General features: G+C 45.2%; 1 pseudogene; it reads right to left on the bottom strand.

The window, feature by feature from the left end:
- Positions 1 to 5,268: 5,268 nt before the first annotated feature.
- LOC126254189 (5S ribosomal RNA) lies at positions 5,269 to 5,386 on the bottom strand (annotated as a pseudogene).
- Between the last annotated feature and the right edge of the window lie 12,711 nt (positions 5,387 to 18,097).

Below are 18,097 nucleotides of genomic sequence, written 5' to 3'. Positions count from 1 at the left end.
TGACAGAACCACAGGCACATAGACACAGGCAACAGAGCATGCACAATGTCGGCACTAGTACAGTGTATATCCACCTTTCGCAGCAATGCAGGCTGCTATTCTCCCATGGAGACGATCGTAGAGATGCTGGATGTAGTCCTGTGGAATGGCTTGCCATGCCATTTCCACCTGGCGCCTCAGTTGGACCAGCGTTCGTGCTGGACGTGCAGACCGCGTGAGACGACGCTTCATCCAGTCCCAAATATGCTCAATGGGGGACAGATCCGGAGATCTTGCTGGCCAGGGTAGTTGACTTACACCTTCTAGAGCACGTTGGGTGGCACGGGATACATGCGGACGCGCATTGTCCTGTTGGAACAGCAAGTTCCCTTGCCGGTCTAGGAATGGTAGAACGATGGGTTCGATGACGGTTTGGATGTACCGTGCACTATTCAGTGTCTCCTCGACGATCACCAGTGGTGTACGGCCAGTGTAGGAGATCGCTCCCCACACCATGATGCCGGGTGTTGGTCCTGTGTGCCTCGGTCGTATGCAGTCCTGATTGTGGCGCTCACCTGCACGGCGCCAAACACGCATACGACCATCATTGGCACCAAGGCAGAAGCGACTCTCATCGCTGAAGACGACACGTCTCCATTCGTCCCTCCATTCACGCCTGTCGCGACACCACTGGAGGCGGGCTGCACGATGTTGGGGCGTGAGCGGAAGACGGCCCAACGGTGTGCGGGACCGTAGCCCAGCTTCATGGAGACGGTTGCGAATGGTCCTCGCCGATACCCCAGGAGCAACAGTGTCCCTAATTTGCTGGGAAGTGGCGGTGCGGTCCCCTACGGCACTGCGTAGGATCCTACGGTCTTGGCGTGCATCCGTGCGTCGCTGCGGTCCGGTCCCAGGTCGACGGGCACGTGCACCTTCCGCCGACCACTGGCGACAACATCGATGTACTGTGGAGACCTCACGCCCCACGTGTTGAGCAATTCGGCGGTACGTCCACCCGGCCTCCCGCATGCCCACTATACGCCCTCGCTCAAAGTCCGTCAACTGCACATACGGTTCACGTCCACGCTGTCGCGGCATGCTACCAGTGTTAAAGACTGCGATGGAGCTCCGTATGCCACGGCAAACTGGCTGACACTGACGGCGGCGGTGCACAAATGCTGCGCAGCTAGCGCCATTCGACGGCCAACACCGCGGTTCCTGGTGTGTCCGCTGTGCCGTGCGTGTGATCATTGCTTGTACAGCCCTCTCGCAGTGTCCGGAGCAAGTATGGTGGGTCTGACACACCGGTGTCAATGTGTTCTTTTTTCCATTTCCAGGAGTGTAGCTGTACTAGAGGGCACTCAGAATAACATTCTATAACTAAGACGAGCAAATGCCACAGAAAGAAGATGCGCTCTAGTGACATCAGTCTCCACCGACTACCCAACTAGCAACAAATGACACAAATGCAGTCAAAACAAAGCAGGACAACACAGGTAGAAAACTCACTGCCACACACAATGACTGAATCACACTCTCTGCGTAAGTGCAGTAATCTTAATGGAATAAAATATTGTTTTGCGTACCGTGGCCCCGGCATGCAACGCAGAGTTTCACTTCACACAATTTATAACGGCTTTACCGTGTTTGAAAAATACCACATGAGGCAACAGCAGACTTCACCACGTTCAGCATTTGCTGCACAATAATTTACTGTGCCACTAATAGACGGGGCCACAACAGTTCCGCATGAACAAAAGCTCTCTACCAATCCGCCTCTGGCTGCGGACTGCCGTCTTCTTCTGAAACCAAGAAAAGACACCGTCCGCTCTCAAATTGTATGATGTTCACCTAAAGCTTGGCCACGTTCGTGTATACCGTGCCAAATCTGCAAATGCGCAACCCGTCTCCATGGCGCCCAACGTTCTAGCCACTCTTGCTCACTTTCTGGCCGTCAACGAACTATCTTTTCAATAACCCGTAAGGGTCTGTGGGTAATTGCAGCCAACCACTTTGTCAACCGCGATGATACATGACAGATGCGGACGGCCCGCCAGAAGGGCCCGTTGACGCCCCATGACTTACTTGTCTGTCGCCACGACAGTGGTTCACAATGCTGGCACAAGATCATGCCCTCTACCAGTCCATGGTTGCTGTTTGCGTTTGTCGGTGACTCTTTAGCTAGCCACACCGGCACAAACAGGTGTAATCAACACACGAACAAGTCCCTATTACATCTACATCTACATGGTTACTCTGAAATTCACACTTAAGTGCCTGGCAGAGGGTTCATCGAACCATTTTCATACTACTTCTCTACCATTCCACTCTCGAATGGTGCGTGGGAAAAAGGAACACATAAATCTTTCCGTTCGAGCTCTAATTTCTCTTATTTTATTATGATGATCATTTCCCCTTATGTGGGTAGATGTCGACAAAATATTTTCGCATTAGGAAGAAAAAGTTGGCGATTGAAATTTCTTAAATAGATCTCGCCGCAAAGAAAGCCACCTTTGTTTCAGTGACTGCCACCTCAACTCGCGTATCGTATCAGTCAAACTCTCACCCCTATTGCGCGATAACACGAAACGAGCTGCCCTTCTTTGCGCTTTTTCGATGTCCTTCGTCAATCCTGGCTGGTAAGGATCCCATACTGTGCAGCAATATTCCAGCAGAGGACGGACAAGTGTAATGTAGACTGTCTCTTTAGTGGGTTTGTCACATCTTCTAAGTGTTCTGCCAACAAAGCGCAGTCTTTGTTTCGCCTTCCCCACAATATTATCTATGTGGTCCTTCCAATTAAATTGCTTGTAATTGTAATTCTTAGGTAATTAATCGAATTGACAGCCCTTAGATTTGTGTGATAAAGTAGAAACGGAGTTTTACTATTTGGGGAGCAAAATAACTAATGATGGTCGAAGTAGAGAGGATATAAAATATAGACTGGCAATAGCAAGGAAAGCGTTTCTGAAGAAGAAAAATTTGTTAACATCGAATATAGATTTAAATATCAGGAAGTCGTTTCTGAATGTATTTGTGTGGAGTGTAGACATGTATGGAAGTGAAATGTGGACGATAAATAGTTTAGACAAGAAGAGAATAGAAGCTTTCGAAATGTGGTGCTACAGAAGAATGCTGAAGATTAGATGGGTAGATCACATAACTAATGAGGAGGTATTGAATAGAATTGGGGAGAAGAGGAGCTTGTGGCACAACTCGGCGAGAAGAAGGGATTGGTTGGTAGGACATGTTCTGAGACATCGAGGGATCACCAATTTAGTATTGGAGGGCAGCGTGGAGGGTAAAAATCGTAGAGGGAGACCAAGAGATGAATACACTAAGCAGATTCAGAAGGATGTAGGCTGCAGTAGGTACTGGGAGATGAAGAAGCTTGCATAGGATAGAGTAGCATGGAGAGCTGCATCAAACCAGTCTCAGCACTGAAGACCACAACAAGAACAACAACACCGTATACTCAAAATTTATAGGATTTCTTTTAGTACTCATGTGGATAATCTCGCACTTTTCTTTGTATAGTGCCTATTACCACTTTTCGCATAATACAGAAATTCTCTCTAGATTATTTTGTAATTGGAATTGATCGTTTGATGATTTTACTTGACAGTAAATTACAGCGTCATCTGCAAACAATCTAAGGGGGCTGCTCAGATTATCACGTACATAATTTATGTAAGCAGCAGCAGAGGGTCTTCGACACTACCTTGCGGACCGCCAGATATCACTTCTGTTCTACTCGATGATTTACCGTCTATCACTACGAACTGTGACCTCTGTGAGAGGAAATCACGAATCCAGTCACACAACTGAGACGATACTCCATATGCACGCAATTTGATTAATAGTCACTTGTGAGGACCGGTATCAAAAGCTTTCTGGAAATCTAGGAATATGGAATATATCTGAGATATCTTGTCGACAGCACTCATTACTTCATGGGAATAAAGAGCTCGCTGTGTTGCACAAGAACGATATTTTCTGAATCCGTGTTGGTTAGTATCAATAAGTCATTTTATTCAAGGTGATTCATGATGTTGAGTACAGTATTTGCTCCAAAATTCTACTGCAAATTGAGGTCAGTGATACGGGTTTGTAATTCAGTGGGGGTTACTCCTATTTCCTTTCTTGAATACGGGTGTGACGTGTGCTACTCTCCAGTCTTTAGGAACAGACCTTTCGTGAAGTGAGCAGTTTTATTTGATTGCTAAGAAAGGCACTATTGTGTCGACATACTCTGAACGGGACCTGTTTGGTATACCATCTGGACCGGAAGATTTGCCTTTCTTAAGTGATTTGAGCTGTCCTGTCCGCAGCTCGTGGTCGTGCGGTAGCGTTGTCGCTTCCCGCGCCCGGGTTCCCGGGTTCGATTCCCGGCGGGGTCAGGGATTTTCTCTGCCTCGTGATGACTGGATGTTGTGTGCTGTCCTTAGGATAGTTAGGTTTAAGTAGTTCAAAGTTCTAGGGGACTGATGACCATAGATGTTAAGTCCCATAGTGCTCAGAGCCATTTTTTTTATTTGAGCTGTTTCTCAACACCTAAGATATCTACTTTTATGTCACTCATGATAACAGCTGTTCTGGTTTCGAATTCTGGAATTTTTACTTCGTCTTCTTTCGTGAAGGAATTACGGATAACTGTATTTAGTAACTACGCTTTAGTGGCACCATCATCGGTAACATTTCCATCGCTATCGCGCAGTGACGGTATTGACTGTTTTTTCTCCACTGGTGTACTTTACATACGACCAGAATCTATTTGGGTTATCTACCATATTTTGAGACAATGTTTCGCCGTGGAAACTATTAAAAGCATCTCGCATTGACGTCCGCACTAAATTTCGAGCTTCCGCGAAACTTAGTCTTGGGGATTTTGCGTTCTTCTGAATTTGGCATGCTTTTTTCGTTGCTTCTGCAACAGCGTTCTGACGTGTTTTGTGTACCATGTTGGATCAGTCCCGTCTCTTATTAACTTATGTGGTATGAATCTATCTATTGCTGTCGATACTGTATCTTTGAATTTGAGCCATATCTGGTCTACACTTGGAAGGAATGGAAACTCTCTCTCTTAAGCACTCCGTCTTCAGGCCACAAGTGGCCCATCGGGACCATCCGACCGCCGTGTCATCCTCAGTTTAGGATGCGGATAGGAGGGGCGTGGGGTCAGTACACCGCTCTCCCGGTCGTTATGATGGTTTTCTTTGACCGGAGCCGCTACTATTCGGTCGAGTAGCTTCTCAGTTGGCATCACGAGGCTGAGTGCACCCCGAAAAATGGCAACAGCACATGGCGGCCCGGATGGTCACCCATTCAAGTGCCTGCCACGCCCGACAGCGCTTAACTTCGGTGATCTGACGGGAACCGGTGTATCCACTGCGGCAAGGCCGTTGCCGTCTCTTAGGAAGGCATCAAGCTAATTTTTATCTGCTGTTTTATATAGATATATTTTGCGTTTATTTTTGGTGGTTTTGGTTGATATGGTTTTGAGCCTCGCTACAATGACCTCGTGTTCACTAATCCCTTATCCGTGATGACGCTCTCTGTTAGATCAGGATTATTTGTGGCTAAGAGGTCAAGTGTGTTTTCGCAACCATTTACAATTCGTGTGGGCTCATGAACTAATTGTTGAAAGTAATTCTCAGAGAAAGCAGTTAGTAGAATTTCGGAAGATGTTTTCTGCCTACGACCGGCTTTGAACATGTATTTTCGCCAGCAAATCGAGGGTCCCACGACTTGTCAGTCGGTGCCACAGCGACCTGCAGCGTAAGCCCAAGTGTACGCCTCCTCTCTGGCGCAGTACAACAGACTGACTTCTGATAGGTTGCGTCACCTGGTGCTGTTGCTGCTGACACTCCGCCAGACGTGCCTTCTAACTAGACACCAAGTGCCAGACCACCGCTGTCACGACCGGTTGGGCGGGAAGGAAGACAAATGGGCCCCCGAAATACAGTTTCACGGGAAAACTGCCACACATGCAAAATTGGTTTGAATCAGGATCACCAGTCTTGCTTTTACCCGTGAGACAAGGTTAAGCCTGTCATTACTCCACAGCCGGCAATTAATGCTCTCTGGTAATACTACTACTTCCAGGAATGATTCTGGGGTCATACCATTAACAATTCAGTACAAGTATCGACTTCTGCCAATAATCATCAGAACAAAAAACTGGAATGCAGCTGAAAGTCAGTAGGGGAAGAGCCACACAAAAACATCACTCTCAGATTTCAACAGAAACAAATATAATTTATTGGGTTCTACTAAATCTCACAAAGGTAAAGACACAGGGCAGGCAGTTCTGACATTCTGATTAATAAGGATAGGAAGACTGAATTAAGATCAAGACACGTTCATGGAATTTGTCGATCTGGAAAAAGCGTTACACATTGTAAAATAGTGCAAGATGTTCGAAAATCTTAGAAAAATAAGGGTAAGAATACGGAAAGATGGGTAATATACAAGGACTATTCGCAAAGTAAGGAACGATAGGCCGTGAAATGGAAAAGACAGCTAAAATCAAAACTGTTTTGTTTGCAGCAGTTAGGTACACCTTCCAGCTACTTCTGTACACAGTCGCCGCTCAGACGTAGACATCTGTCGTCGCGTTCTACCAACTTTTCAATTCGCTCGTTACAGAAGACAGCTGCCAGTGCTTTTCAACAATTTTCTACTCTCGATTGCAGCTCATTGTCTGTGTCAAAATATTGTCCTCATAGCCAGCGGTTCATTTGAGCAGAGATGAACCTCAAGGGTAGCCAATTATGGACTTTATTGTAGGTGATCAAACACTTCCCATCGAAAACGCTGCAGGAGCATCTTCATTGCCTTTGCAGAGTGCGGCCGAGAATTATCGTGAAGAACAAACTGCATGACAGTTATGTCGTGCGGATTGCATAGCTTCAGGCGAAATCTTTCGCCAGGCCCTCATACTTGGCGGGAGACATTAATTTCTAGCCATCTTTCTCACTGTGAGCTCAGAACTGAAAAGAGTGACATGATGCAATCAACAGGCGTACTAGACACAGTGCTCAACACATCTGTGCAAAGCTTCATCAGATTTTCACTGTATTTTCCATTTCGCAACCGATCGTTCCTTACTTTCCGAATAACCCTCGTATAATATGTACAAGAGCCAAGAGGAAACAATAAGACCAAAAACGAAGTGCTCGGATTGAAAAGGGTGCAAGACGGAAATGCAGTCTTTCGAAGAAGCAATGACAGAAATAAAAGAAAGTTCAAGAGGGATTAAAATTGAGGGTGAAAGGGCATCAATGGCAAATTCGCTGACGACATTGCTACCCTGAGAGAAAGTGAAGAAGAATTATAGCACCTGCGGAATGGAATGAACAATCAAGTGAGTACAGAATATGGGATGAGAGTAAATAAAAGAAAGACAAAAGTAATGAGAAGCAGCAGGAATGAGAACAGCGAGAAACTAAGCGTCAGAATTGGGAATCACAAAGTAGACAAACTTAAGGAATTCTGCTACCTTGGCAGCAACATAACCAGCGATGGACAGCGCGAGGAGTACAAAAATATCAAACTAGCAGTGGGAAAAAAGGGCATTCCTGGCCAACCATTTTCAAACATAGGCCTTAATTTGAGGAAGAAACGAACGTTTGGAGCACAGCATTGTATGGTAGTGAAACATGGACGGTGGGAAAAGTGGAGCAGAAGAGAAGTTAAGCATCTGAGATGTGGTGCTACAGAAGAATATTAAAAATTGGGTGGACTGATAAGGTATGGAATGAGGAGGTTTTCCTGAGAATCGACGAGGAAAGGAATATACGGAAAACGCTTACAAGAAGAAGGGACAGGATGATACGGGATCTGTTAATTCATCAGGGAATAATATCCATGATAGTAGAGGGAGCTATAGAGGGTGAAAATTATAGAGGGAGACAAATTTGATTACATCCAGCAATTAACCTAGGACTTAAGCTGTAGTTTCTGCTCCGGCGGTTGTGGCCGAGAGGTTCCAGGCGCTTAAAAAAAAAATGGTTCAAATGGCTCTGAGCACTATGGGAATTCTGAGGTTATCAGTCCCCTAGAACTTAGAACTGCTTACACCTAACTAACCTAAGGACATCGCACACATCCATGCCCGAGGCAGGATTCGAACCTGCGACCGTAGCGGTCGCACGGTTTCAGACTGTAGCGCCTAGAACCGCTCGGCCACTATGGCCGGCTAGGCGCTTCAGTCTGGAACCGCGCGACCGCTACGGTCGCAGGTTCGAATCCTGCCTCGAGCATAGATGTGTGTGATGTCCTTAGGTTAGTTAGGTTTAAGTAGTTCTAAGTTCAAGGGAACTGATGACCTCAGATGTTAAGTCCCATAGTTCTCAGAGCCATTTGAACCATTTTGTAGTTTCTGCTCTGAGATGAAAAGTTTGAAACAGGAGCGGAATTCTTGGCAGGCCATGTCAAACCAGCCAGAAGACTGATGACTCAGCATATATATATCACCACATCCGTCTTGTTCACTGGAAGACAGACCATCCAGTAATTGTCAGCCGCGCTTATGGGGGAATGGAACGTCCTACTACAAGGATTCTTTAGAAACTTCGAGGACAGCATGCGAGCACGTTACAGATCATGCAGTCCTATCTATAGTTATGACACAACCTCTTAAGTACCATGTTTCGGTCTTTTGTGATGTCCAGGGGATCATCATATATGCCGCTGACTTGTCTTCGAATAAAAGTGTCATTTCTGTTAGTCTCAGTGTATTCTTACATTCTGCGCTACACTATAGCACTTCTTCCAGAGCATGTTCAAAGTTTCATAGAGCTATGTTCCTTGGCGGTGAGACATCAAGCGAAAGTTTTTTTCTTCCTTAAGTTTTTGATACTAGCGTGGAGCGGAGACGCATGAGGAATCATTCTAGCGACGGTACTGGTTGCAGATAAGGAAATCCAATGACATAAACAGTTTTGACGAAGAGCGCATTGTTATGGCCTGGCACCTTGGAACGGGCATCTCCGAAGCGGCGAAACTAGGCGGCTATTCGTCTGCTGCTTTCGTAAGCTTCTGTAGAAAGGGACTGAAGGACGGTGAAAAAACGAGTAGCGACATCTTGTTGGACGCCCACTCTTAATGACGGAATGTCGAGGTCGTAGGCTTGTCCCCTCTGTGAAGCAGGATAACCGCCGATCTGTGGCAGAACTAACGACAGAGCACAATACTGGTGCAGGCACAAGGGATTCCGAGCACACCAGCGCAGATTGTCGAATATGGAGCTCTGTAGCAGACGAAAATACGTGTTTACATGTTGATCCTCCAACATCATGAGTTATGATTGCAGCAGACACGTTTCATCGAGATTGGACCGAACGTTATCGCCTGGTTGGATGAATCGCGTTTATTATTACATATCTAGGCCTGCAATCTCACTGACTGGAGTAAAATTGTCTTCAGTGCTGCGGTCCGCTTCGAAATGTGTTACGCCGGTAAAAGCACTGCCAGTGAAAGATTCCGGGTTCGAGTCCCGATCCTGCAAACGGTTTTTCTGTCGGGAAATTAGACGACAGCGCACACTCTGCTGCAGAGTGAGAGATTCACTCTAGGAAGCTTATTATTTACGTACAGAGATTAGAGACGGCATAGCATAGGCAGGGCGCTAGAGGACCCGGTTCGAAGTATGGCTGTCGCTGGCAGGCGTAATCGGCTCTTGTCGTCTGGAGGATGCGGCAGACGGCAGTTATGGATATGAGCGCCGCCCCTCAGACGCCTGTAGTCAGCGCTCTGGAGCTGGCCACGAGCCATAATGGCTCTGTCGCGTGGCGCCCATTGGTTCCAGTAAACAGCAAGGCGAGCACTTTGGCAAAGCAGTGAGGCGGTCGGAACCGTTCCCCACGGGGTCGGATTGAAGGAAGACATTGAAATTCAAAGCAGGGCTGCTGGATTTGTTACCGGCAGCTACGATCAACACTAAAGTGCTATGGAGATGCTTCGTGAACTAAAGTGGTATTTCCTAGTGGAAAGACGACATTCCTTTCGGGAAACGCTACTAAGAAAATTTAGAGAACCGACATTTAAAGTACCATTCTACTGCCGCCAAAGTACGTTTCGCCGAAGGACCACGAAAGAAGAGACGATAGGGCTTTACCGAGACGTACATACAGTCGTTTTTCCCTCACTCTGTTTGCGAGTGGAACAGAAAAGGAAATGACTCGTAGGCACCCTGCGCCTTGCACAGTTTAAGATGGCTTGCCGACTTTGTACGTGCACGTAATATAGCTGCGATCATGTCCAGCACTATACTGATGTCCGCCCCGATAGCTGAATGGTCAGCGTGATGGACTGCCGTCCTACGGGCCCGGGTTCGATTCCCGGCTGGGTCGGAGATTTTCTCCACTCAGGGACTGGGTGTTGTGTTGTCTTCATCATCATTTCATCCGCATCGGGCGCGCAGGTCGCTCAATGTGGCGTCGAATATAATAAGACCTGCCCCGCGTGGGGCCTCTCGGCCAATGACGCCAAACGCTCATTTCCACTACAGTGATGTGGGTATCATCGGATATCTATGAAGTGTGTGAAAACACCCAACCAGTTTATCGTCGATGATTCTAACGTCGAAAGTAAGGAACGTGACAACCGAAATAATAGAGTGTAAGTTTTGAAAATGCCTTCTGCGCGTTGATCCTACCATCTTAAAAACGTTTGATCTCTGCACAAACCCGCCAGAAGGCCCAGAGCCGTCCCAACGTGCGGGATGGTCCTGCTACTGCCAAAGCGTAACGCAACAAGTAGAAGGAAAACGACATTCCCAAAATATTTAGTAAACATTTGTGGTCGAGTCTCATATTGTATAATGCATTCAAATATAAGCACAATTACCGTTATTAGTGAGTGAATCAACCGCTCACACATATAACACAACACAATTTTGCCGGACAATTAGAGGTTAACTTTGGAATAGGGATTCGAAATTAAATGCAGTTAATCAATTATTCATAATTATTCTGATAATCGATTTTGGAAATCTCGATATTTCTTTCACGTTAATTAATTTTACATAATCGATTATCCTTCCTATTAATATTAATTTTTCCGGTTTTTAGGCCGGCCGCTGTGGCCGAGCGGTTCCAGCCGCTTCTGTCCGGAACCACGTTGCTGCTACGTTCACAGGTTGCAATCCTGCCTCGTGTGTGATGTCCTTAGGTTAGTTAGGTTTAACTAGTTCTAAGTCTAGGGGACTAATGACCTCACATGTTAAGTTCCATAGCGCTAAGAGCCATTTGAACCGGTTTTTAAAGCCTATTGAGTGTTGACTTACTATCAACAGCTTGACTATGGAACGAAGTCCGACTGTCCGCTAGTAATCACCATGTGACATAGGCACAAGTCGGAACATTTCATGTCGACTGTGTTCTGTTAACGACTGCTGCCAACATCATCGATCTAACACAAGCAGCTATGAAGTAGCGAGGCGAAGTCTTGTGTTGTGGTGCGTCAATTTAAAAATAAATAACATTCCTCGCTTCCCCACTTGACTACGGGTCAGTCGGAAGTCTGCCCATTAGGCTTATTGCTGTGCCCACACTTCCAAATTACTGTGTGTAGATACGTGCTGAGATAAAATAATGGCATCCAAAGATTGATTTAAATAATAGAAAAGGCCGATTCATCTTACTCATAGTCATCTGTCCTTACTTTGGGAGATTTCATGAAGCAAAAAATATACTGGGAAGCAGTAGTTAGTACTCTTAGTTCCCTAAACAAGGCTCTGCAGGATGTTCTTTAGTTCATACCACAAGTAGCCCTTATTACACGTTTTCTGATCAAGAAAACTATTTCAACCATTCAAGAAATGTTCCACAGATGAGTAATTACACAGATAACTTAATATGTTACTAAACTCATAAGAACAATCCTTCATTAATTTTGTTGATATTTTATTACAGACACTAGATAATTTCGCTTTTAAAGATTTTATGGTACACATTACTTCTGCTGGTACAATGAGGTCACACTCACTATACAGGGTGTCCCACTCAAACCTCCCTGATTTCAAAGACCCAAGGAAGGAAAACCACAGTAGATACGACAATGAAAAATGCACCACATTGTAGAGCATCTTAAGGAATTTATTTATTTGTCATAAATACACCTCTAATGTGATCATTTGTAGCACGAAGAATATCGAGTCTATATTCAATTTCTTGCCAAGATCTTTGTGACATCTCCGCTGTTAGTGTTGCAATCGCATTAGTGATACGATGTCGCAACATAGGAATATCGTCCTCTTTGGTCGCATACACGTGGTCCTTCACGAATCCCCACATGAATAAATCAAGCGGCGTAATATCGGGTGAACGTGGTGGCCAGGCAATGGGTCCTCCGCTTTCGATGCAACGACTGGGAAATTTTCTATCCAGGAACTTGTGAACAGTATTTACCAATGCGGTGGAGTTTCATCTTGTTGAAAAATTATGTTGGGTTGCAAATCTTATATCTGAGGGTACACAAACTGCTCCAACGTCTCCAGACACACTGATCCATTCACTGTTTGCTCTGCAAAGAAGACCAGTCCAACAATCCTGTCGTGCATTAGCCCGCACCAGACGTTTAGTTTAGGGCTATCATGAACATGTTCAATGACGACGTGCGGATTTTGCGAACCCCAAATCCGAACATTATGCCTATTAACCTTTCCTGATAGAAGAAAGGTTGCCTCATGTGAGAATAAACATCCAAATCAATACGCTGCAGCATATCCGCAGCAAATTGTCAGCGTGTTTTGTCGTTCGGCGTCAGGTGTTGCAGAATTTGCACTTTGTAAGCACACATCCGAAGACGCTGGTGAACTACACGATGCAATGTTGATCGAGGTACATCATGTTGCCTAGATTCTTGACGAATTGACTTACGTGGGCTTCTGAGAAACGTTTGTCTGATGTCCTCCACTGTCTCTTCTGAAACTCCGTAACGTGCACCAGCAGAATGTTTCAGAACACTTCCTGTTGCCAGAAACTTCCTATACCATTCCTTAATTGTTTTCACATCAGGTGGATCATATTCATACACACGATGATAATTTCTTTGCACAGTAATCGGCGATTTTGTTTCTGCAAACCTCACTACTGCTTCCGCGCGCTGCTGTGGAGTCGTCATTTTCACTTCATGCGACCATGCTGCAGTCTAGCGACGATACTTGGCACTTCTGACGCAGGAATACAAATTCTTTGAGATGCTCTACAATGTGGAGTATTTTTCATTGTCGTATCTACTGTGGTTTTCCTCTCCTGGGTTCTTGAAATCAGGGAGGCTTGAGTGGGACACCCTGTATTGAAGTTATTTGTAATGACTTGTCTGAGATATTTCAGGGCCCCAACTACTTAACCTGACAGTCCCATGTTTTCAGTCACAGTTACATAATGCATGGTAAAATGTTCCGCAACACAGTGCAAATCTGTTACCAGTGTATTATTTACTCGTACTTTAGGCTCAAGATACAACTGGTGTCTGAGATATTTTAATTTTGTTGAAAAATTCGTTTTGTTTACACCAGAGCCTATCGTACAGACTGTCCTGCTTATGAAGATCTGCAGACTCAAACAACAGACATAGCTACCCTTTGCTGGAGATAAAGAAAAATGGCACCTGAAGGACGAAGTAGCAAATAAAGTACCCAGAAGGGCAGCTGTGACGGGATCAGGAAAATGGATCAGAATTTGTAGGTGACTTATGTGGGTCTCCCAGCAAGGAGAGGGAAGAGCCTGGCCCACTGGGAATGCAGACGACGACTCAAGCTCACTGGTGGCTCCATTTGAGGGCCGACGTGTGGTGTCTTCGGAATTGTCTGAGAATGCCAAGAGTTTGCTGGAGCTGAAGTTCTAGAGATTTAGTATGTCGTCCCCAGCATTCACGGCCCCATTAGTATAGTCTTAAGTAGTCTTAATATTGGTCAGAGATGTAATTTTCCCAGCTGAGGCTTCATAAAAAATAAACTTCCTTAACACTGAGGCGTCCCCGTTGTTAACTTCAGGAACTGCCAGAAAGCAATCAGCTGCGGTGGTATTGTAGATGAAGAAAAAATTTAATACCATAGTTTAAGGGCTTTGGGTGTTTTTTCTTTTTTATTTTACATTCAGTTTTGCCGATTATTATAAATGCTTAATCTGTATTACAAAACAAGGCATGAATGTTTAATGCAACTTTATGTAACTACATGGAAATATAGATTCTAGATGCAGGTGGGCAGACTGTAAGCAATAATGGATAAAAATAAAAGAATAAATTTTCATTTTGATGTGGCTGTCTAACTTATTGTATCGATTTGATACAACTGATATCAAACTTCTACGTTAATTATGTTGCTAGTTTATTACGCGAATTGGAATTTGTAAATTTGTAAGAGCGAGAAAACACTTTTGATTGTTGCTTCAACTTACTTTCGTTGTTTGTGGTAGTAGTTTTCACCTATAACTCTGCAGGGTGGACAAAAAGTCTGAATAGTTTGTAAGGGTATTGTAGGGAAATTGTCCTGAGAAATAATTGTTCCGAAAAAATCGATACGTCGCACGGTTTCCGAGTTGCTTAACAGTCAGGTTAGCCAATCACGTCGTTGAATGCTCAGATGCAAGCATTTGCACGCGCTAAAATGTGGCAATGCACAGATATCTGTTGGTTACCTATTGTTGAAATGCTCAGTAGTACACGCTAAGAGTGTGCCTTTTTGAGAACTGATAAATTTAAGCTACATGAGCAATAGCTACGTTTGTTTGTTTTGAGGAAACCAGACGAAGAACATGACAGGCTGCTTGAATCAGTATTTTCATGCATACTTTACTTACGGTTACTAATGTGGAAACAGACCATTTATCACGTTGTACCTTCGCTATGACAACAAAAAATTGTGTTTAGCTCAAGATGCAGTTCTCAGATTATACACTGAAGAGCCAAAGAAACAGGTGTATCTGCCTAATACCTTGTAGGGCCGCCGTGAGCGCACAGAAATGCAGCAACAATGTCTGAAGTAGTGCTGCATGGAACTGACACCCCGAATCCTGCAAGGCTGTCCATTAATCCGTAGCAGTGCGAAGGGGTGGAGATCTCTTTTGAACAGCACGTTGCCAGGCATCCAAGATATGCTCAGTAGTGTTTATGTCTTGGGAGTTTGGTGGCCAGCGGAAGTGTTTAAACCCAAAGGAGTGTTCCTAGAGCCACTCTGTAGTAATTCTGGACGTGTGGGATGTCGCATTGTCCTGCTGGAATTGCCCAAGTCCGTTGGAATGCACAATGGACATGAATGGATGCAGATGATCAGACAGGATGCATACGTACATGTGACTTGTCAGAGTCGTATCCAGATATATCAGGGGTTCCGTATCACTCCAACTACACACGCCCCACACCATTACAGAGCCTCCACGAGCTTGAACCGTCCCCTGCTGAAATGCAGGGTTCATGGATTCGTGAGATTGTCTCAATATCCGTACAATTTCATCCCTCGATACAATTTGAAACGACACTCGTCCGACCAGGCAGCTTGTTTCCACTCATAAATAGTCCAATATCGATGCTGACGAGGCGAGGCGTAAAGTTTTGTGTCGTGCAGTCATGAAGGGTACGCGAGTGGGCCCTCGGCTCCGAAAGCCCTTGTCGTTGATGTTGAATAGTTCGCTCGCTGATACTTGTTGATGGCCCAGCATTGGAATCTGCAGGAATTTGCAGATGGGTTGCACTTCTGTCACGATGAACGATTCTCTTCAGTTGTCGTTGGTCCCATTCTTACAGTACCTTTTTTCCGGCCGCAGCGATGTCGGAGATTTGATGTTTTACAGGATTTCTGATATTCACGGTACACTCGTGAAATGGCCGTACTGGAAAATCCCCACTTCATCGCTACTTCGGAGATGCTGTTTCCCATCGCTCGTAGCCGACTATAACACCACGTTCAGACGCACATAAATCTCGATAACCTGCCATTGTAGCAGCAGTAACCGATCTAACAACTGCGGCATGCACTTGTTGTCTTATGTAGTCGTTGCCGACAGCAGCCCCGTATTCTGCCTGTTTACATATCTCTGTATTTGAATACGCATGCCATTACCAGTTTCTTTTGTGCTTCATTGTATTTACGATACAAACACAGACTCAAATAGCAATCTTACTGAAAAACTACTGTGCTAATATACGTTACGTGTCACCTCATTTTCCTGTTCCAGACGCTAAGGTGCACGAAACGAATGACTACTAGCACGCATCCCAGTGAGCTCGAATCTTTGTAATTTTATCTTCACACATCGCTATATGTGTATAGGTGGCAGCAAAGTTTTGGTTGGCTCTTCCAGGGTCGTAATACTCCGAATTTTAACGATAAACCTCACAGCGATACACAGTGTGCTGTGTCTTGTGCTGACGGGGGATGGGCCCCTCCGTGACGCTGTCGCGCTACCTAAACAATCTCTCTGGAGCACCTGCTGTGAGCACTGAAGACGTTATAGCCAGCCACCTCCTGTTAGGTGTCCTTGTGTAACATCATGCTGAGTCGGCGCCTGAGTGCTATATTTTTGCATTATGCATGGTGTAAAAAGATACATTCAAAATTTTGGATAGTTAAGAGGAGATAAAAAGAAACACTGTTCACTTAAAACTTCCGGGCTGATAGGCCGTGGTCGAAGCATAAAACACTCCCCTGACGTTTTGTCTCCGACTGCGGGAGACATCCTCGGAGGTACAGCGGCGAACTGCGAAGAGAACTCGAGGGAGCGCTGATTATATAGGAAGTACAGAGGGCGCCACTGTCGATCACGTGGCGTCGGCTATAAGATTGTCTCTGGTGATGCCAACATTCACGATTGAAAGTAATCGATCGTTACGCTTGCGGTGCAACGTTGACATCCAAATTTTATCCAGTTTAACACCTTCGTCTTTCCTGTTAAAGTTGTTACGGTGTTTATCAAACTCGATAGCCTCTCTATACATGCGTACATAATAATGCGAGGTTTTTGATATGACGCTCGTTTCGCTGAATTTTATTTCATGATCACCTTCCTGGTAATCATGTTCCGCTACAGCCGATTTATCCGTGTGACCCAGGCGGCAATTCCTCTTATGTTCAACAAGACGGGTGTTCACACTTCTCTTTGTGGTACCGATATAAACCTGTCCAGAACTACAAGGAATTTTATATACCCCGGTGTAGCCAAAGGGTGTCGTGCATCTTTTGCCGATCTTAAATGTTCTTTTATTTTCCTGGTAGGTCTGAAAATAGTTTCCACCCCATACTTGCTTAAAACTTCCCCAATGCGATCCGTGACCTTACTAACGAACGGAAGAAAAACTTTGCCCTTGGGCGACAGCTGTTCGTCGTTGCTCCTGATTCTTTGCCTAGAGCGAAGTGCTCGATCTATATCCTTGCTAGAATAGCCATTCTTCACGAAAGTTGACCGTACATGTTCAATCTCATCTTTTAAATAAACAGGTTCACAAATTTTGTACACCCTGTCTACCAAGGTTTTCATTACACCCTTTGGCTACACCGGGGGTATATAAAATTCCTTGTAGTTGTGGACAGGTTTATATCTGTACCACAAAGAGAAGTGTGAACACCCGTCTTGTGAACATAAGAGGAATTGCCGCCTGGGTCACACGAATAAATCGGCCGTAGCGGAACATGATTACCAGGAAGGTGATCATGAAATAAAATTCAGCGAGACGAGCGTCATATCAAAAACCTCGCATTATTATGTACGCATGTATAGAGAGGCTATCGAGTTTGATAAACACCGTAATAATTTTAACAGGAAAGACGAAGGTGTTAACTGGATAAAATTTGGCTGTCAGCGTTGCACCGCAAGCGTAACGATCGATTCCTTTCAACCGTGAATGTTGGCATTACCAGAGACAATCTCATAGCCGACGCCACGTGATCGACAGTGGCGCCCTATGTACTGCCTATATAATCTGCGCTTCCTCGAGTTCTCTTCGCAGTTCGCCGCTGTACCTCCGAGGATGTCTCCTGCAGTCGGAGACGAAACGTCAGGGGAGTTTTTTATACTTCGACCACGGCCTATCAGCCCGGAAGTTTTAAGTGAAGACAATACCGGCCGTGAAAGCCTACATTGTATGATCAAAAAGAAACACTTTTCTGTGTCAC

This window comes from Schistocerca nitens, chromosome 4 (assembly GCF_023898315.1).
Source record: "Schistocerca nitens isolate TAMUIC-IGC-003100 chromosome 4, iqSchNite1.1, whole genome shotgun sequence".
Taxonomy (NCBI): domain Eukaryota; kingdom Metazoa; phylum Arthropoda; class Insecta; order Orthoptera; family Acrididae; genus Schistocerca; species Schistocerca nitens.
Note: the sequence above shows the minus strand (reverse complement) of the source record. Positions and strands in the feature narration are given on the sequence as shown.